This window comes from Gavialis gangeticus, unplaced genomic scaffold (assembly GCF_001723915.1).
Source record: "Gavialis gangeticus isolate Ggan-Ray unplaced genomic scaffold, GavGan_comp1, whole genome shotgun sequence".
In the NCBI taxonomy this organism is placed as follows: Eukaryota; Metazoa; Chordata; order Crocodylia; family Gavialidae; genus Gavialis; species Gavialis gangeticus.
In genome coordinates, this window is record NW_017729033.1 from 64,004,562 (window position 1) to 64,010,201 (window position 5,640).

Below are 5,640 nucleotides of genomic sequence, written 5' to 3' on the forward strand. Positions count from 1 at the left end.
ATCCTCTGCCTCCCTGATCCCCCTCAGCCTACTCACCACAGCTTGGAGCTCACTCACCTGCTTCTCCCACAAGCAGCTCTCAGTACTGGTTTTATCGGCATTTGTCAATGCCAAGAGCCAAGGAAGTAAGGCAGGATGTGGGGAGGGGTGATAGGGACGGGGTGTTATTTATCTCGGGGTGGCAGAGGTCAAGGAACTAAAAATAGCCCCTGGTGTGAGGGGATGGGGGAGAGAGCCCCCCCCACACCAAGTCCCCTGCAGATCCCACAAGCTCCCCTCATCCCACCAAGCCCTCCAAGACCCCAGTAACACTCCCTCTGCCCACCCTGCAGACCCTGCTGGCTCTCTTGATCCCTTGTGTGGGTTCTGCCTGTCCCCCAATCCCTCTGCAGACTCTACTCCCTGATCCCTCCATGGACCCTTCATTTCCCCCTGGAGCCTGCTTTCCCCCTGATCTCTCCACCCCTCAACAGCCCCACATCATGATTTATCTTAGATTGGGTGGCTATTTGTAATGCAATCTTACCTCTCTTTAATCTCCCCAAATGTCTGTACATAGCCAGAGTGTAAACCTGATGTGGAGCTATTGACCTCTGGTTTCTAATTCTCAAGTTTACAGAGCCTACCCAAGGTCAATTGAGATGCATGGAAGACTTGTCATTGATTCCAATGGACTTTTGACAGAGCCTCAAAGTCTTTAACAATGATTTTATTGTCAAAGCAGTGTGGAATATATAACTACCAAGATGCTACAAAATACAAGAGTCAGCATGTAATGCTTGTAAGATAAAATGCACAGTATTTTGAATAATACAAGGTATGTTTTTACTTAGTGAGGTAATTTTCCACACCCATAGATTCATTATAGCTAATATAGCAACTCTGATAAATCTTGCCATTCGAGGTAGCAAAAGCTAATTTTCAAGTAAAGGTGCATCACAGAAAAAACTATTACATTTAACTTCAGTGAGATACAAAAATGAAACATACACATTTTTCAGAGGTTTTGCATTTTATTAAAAATATAATAAATGGATTTTGTTCTTAAAATGCACTTCATAATTTCCATGAGGAAAACATAATGATGGGCACTTTATGTATTATTTCTAGCTATTGCGTTTGTATTATTGTATTAAAGCTAATTTTTTACTCACTTAGACTGAGATACATGATGTGACCACAAAAGCATTCAACAGGAAACATTTATGCTCTAAATAATTTAGACAGAAGAAGAATTTAGATTGCTCAGTTTACTTTAAATAATTCAGAGATGATAGTAAAGCACATTATAATCCAGCCACAATTTTTAACAGTGAAAATTATAAGAACATAATTCTTTATATTTAATCTTGTTTTTTCTTTTCTTGCATTCTTTTACTAAGGGGTAATGGATCAAGGAATAATCATGCTAAAAGGAAAGGACTAGAAGAGATCCTTACAATACTGTATAAGCTTCTTTTGGCTTATCAGTGCTGCTTTGAGAAACTGCTTTCAAAAAGGTTAAAAAAGTAATGAAAATTTAGTGGATTTCATAAAAGTAAAACCACACTGCAACATTTGAGGAAAAAAACTTATTATGCCATTCCTGTTTTAACAAACCAGGAATCAGATTTTGTCTTTAGCCAAAATTGAAGAATTCACTTGAAAAGCAAACTAGCAGTTACATGCCACAAAAATGCGTTATCTTCTAATGACCAAAAATGTGAAAGCATATAAAGCAAATATACTACAGGATGGTCCCCTGCAGTGAGTTGATAGTGAAGAGCTAGGAGAAAGCAATCCAATTTTTTATGTGGAGCAAGTAGGATACCTTACGATCAGTCACGAGGATAGGGCTGCATTTGCTATTTCTTCCAGTGATTACGATTAATTTTAAATAGAAGAGTGATAGTCAATTAAGAAGAAAACAAAAATTACCACTAAAATGTCAAGTTGACTAAGTTACCTCTAATACTGCCATTTCTTGTCTTTATGGTGTTGAAAGAGGTGTTGAAAAATTATACTGCAAATTGACAGAAAAGCTCACTATCAGAAAGTCTGATCCTGAAAACATATGGCTTTATCCACACAAGTAGTCCCCTCAAGTTAATGAGACCACTGAGGTGAGCAATGTTTTTCGTGTGTGCAAGTGTTCATAAGAACAGGGCCCGATATCATAGCTGTCATAGAGTTTAAAGCCAGAAGGGACTACCAAATCATTTAATCTGAGCTCCTGTGTGTAACAGGCCATTACATTTCACCTAGGTGCCTCCCATAAAGAGCCAATGATTTCAGTTAGATTAAATCATCTCAATCCCTGAAAGACTAAACCTCTGGTCCATAGGCTGAGAACAGGAGAGGCTGAAAAGCCACCAGTGCCTGAAACCTCTGCAGTTTCGGGGAATTGATTTGTCCTAATAATCTTCAGGAGGAAAAAAACACCTTCTGCTTCAGATTAACCTATTTTCAGGATCCCGGCTAATCTGACTTGATGCCAATGATTTAATTACTATCATTAATAACTAATAAACCACTTTCTTTTCTTAAATAATAGCTACCCTTCATTAATGAGATGTTTTATGCACTTTGCTGTTTGTAGAGCATTTTACAAACTGTGAAGAGGACCAAGAAACCAGTACTGTAGGCCAGCATTATCATCTCCATTTCACAGATACAGGAACTAATGCAGAAAGAGCCACCCTTAACTGCCCCTTTATTAAAATTACATCAACATAAAATTACTTAGAAGAGTATTAGATCTTTGCTCATCACCCCTGGTTTTACTGGACTTAAAAGGCAGAATGGGAAATACAATCCATTTTTCCTGCCTCTGGGTCTTCTTCCCTACAAAACTATTCATTTTCCTTTGACTTTCCAGTCAAGTGCACCTGAAAAAAAAAATCCAGGCAACTGGACAAACAGCCTAGCACAAATACCAGCAGGTAGCTCATTGTTTTGCCTGGTAAAATGGCTTTTTCTGAGAACAGCAGTAATTACTTCCTTTTGAATTATGGCCCTAAAGTGAAAACTCAATATATTTTTACAATCAAGCTAAAAAAAACCTGAAACCCTTCCTGTAAGTTTGGTATATAACACTGAGTTTACATATTTACCACATCTCCCTTGTTCATCAGGAATACATAGACTGCAGTAGCTGTTCTCAGGGGGATGGTAGCAACAAAAATATTATCACATTTACTGCTAATATTTTATTTTCCACTTTATCAATATTTGATTCCCTGCCTTATTAATGCTTTCAATATTTTCACTATCTATTACATTTTCTGAGGTTTGCCTTCTTATATACAATAGCACAAAAGAACTAAGAATGGCATGTCTGTAAACTCAAGGTTTGTGTTCTGCTTAAAGGCAGTAACAATATTACATGGTTTGTTCATTTCTGAGCATGTCAGCTAAGTGTTACCTGTGCAGGAAACAGGCATTGATAGTGACTGCAAATATCTTGTCATTACACAAAATGATATAAGGATATTTTTAAAGCACTATTTCTATTGCCCAAATACTGTAAAACCATTTAACTATGAAGAACAATGACTAAATATTTTAATGGAGGAGAAAGATTTTAACAGTGACATGAGTCATTTGAATATATTGATGGAAGGAAAAATAATAGCTACCCTTCATGAATGAGATATTTTATACATTTTTGCTGTTTAATTAAATCATCTAAATTAAAGATATTAACTAAATATAATTTATCTTAGAAGTCTTGCACATATCTACCTTAGAGCATCCTATGTCTGAGGTCTGAATGATTATTTTATTCATCTGAAAAAAGACCCTGTCTAGAACAGTGTTAGCATTACTACAGGTGATCTCTGTGAACAGAAAAACAGAAACAAGCAACAAAACTAAAAAAATAGAAATGTGTTCTTCTAAGTTATAACAACATGCATTATATCTCAATTTCCCCATAACCTATTGTGAGCCCTTTCCTCTTGTCAGGTGAATGTCATAATTATAATAGCAGAATCCTCATGGTACAAGCTGTATTCACAAAAATTGTTCCTTTGCCAAGTACCTATACGTACTGTGACTTTAGGCTTCACTGGTCACTTTATGTTTTGTAGTGGTTTTAAGTTGGAGTACCCCATTAAGGATGCTGTGAAGCTGTATCACTTCAACAGGAGCTGTACCTCACATACACAATGCCTCCTTGATGCCTTGGGGCATTCCAGGACGGCTTACTGTAATGGTGCCACAGATAATGTGTAATATACAATTAATAATCTATTTAAATAAAACCTTATTAGGAAATGTTAAAGAGTATAGTTATTACATGGCTTTGTAGAGTTAAAAGACAATTTGGTGGCTAAATAGTTGGTGTATGGTGATGCAATCAAAGACATGCAGTTGCTCATGATGCTGCCTATGCTAGCCTTGCTTTACATTTAGAAGTTCTTAATAAACAATATGCATATGAAATTATATTTTCAATATTCATTTTATCAAAGCAACAAAATAAAGATGTTGGTTAAAATCTAAAAATTGCATGGAAATTAAAAATGAACTAAGCATTTTATTTTTCCTATGAGAAAATGATATCATCAAGATGACCTGGTCGCAAGGTATTCATATGACGTTGTTTATTTTAAATATAAATGTAATCAGTAGCACTATGTATTTTATATTTATATTTAACAAAGTATTAGCAAGGATATTTTAAAGCTAAAGCAGGGAACAAATTCTGTTAGAATTCAATGTCAAGTGAAGGTAATGTCCTTAAAATGTTATAAGGCCTAGTGACCAGTTACACACATGCAGCTTTATGAGGTAATCCTTTTAATGACAGCCATAGTACAGCCGTAGTATAAAGAAGAAGCAAATATCAACATAGAGGTGTATATCCATTTTATTTTATTTTACAGTCACATGCTATTGAACAAGTCAATAATGAAATCCTTATACATTTCTGCATAAAGCATTGCTGCCAAGAACAAAACCATCAAGGAACATGTTGAAACTTTTTATAATGACATTGTTGCAATTCCAAGATAGATGTGTCTGGAAAAAAATTGTGCAAGGCTCGGGCAAAAGATACACCCTAAAAGGAATCCATGGAAAGTGGCTTGCAGGTTATAGCTAAATCAGGAAGTGTTCACAGTATTTCCTAATGCAGTGATATGGCACTATATAAATAAATAAAAATATTTATATTTACAATTTAAATATTGTAGCAAGTAGCAAAAATTCACAAAGTAGATGCCTTGTTTCCTCTTTGGATAATGGCAAGACAGTCAGCTTCTGTTAGGGACCAGAGCACTGGCAGTCAGAGTCAAAGCCAGGGTTCATGGTAAACCAGGAATCAAGGCCTGAGTTCAAAGCTAGCCAGGAGTCAAATGTGGAGCTTCAGGTGATCAAGAAAGCAAGGAACTGTGAAGGGGTCAAGAGCAAGCACCAGAGGCTTTACCCAAAAAACCTGCTACTGACAAGGGCAAGCTTTTAAAGGCTGGAGTGGGTGGGACCTGTTTCTTACAGCCTCAGGATTGATTACCCTAACTGCTCAGTTAGGACTGGCTGGGCCCAGAGAATGAAGATGTGGACACACAAAAGCCAGCAGGCTAGGTAGCCTGCTTTTAATACTCTTTTGCTCTTCAGTTCTGCCCAAGCTTCCTTTGGATATCTGTACAATGAAGTCAC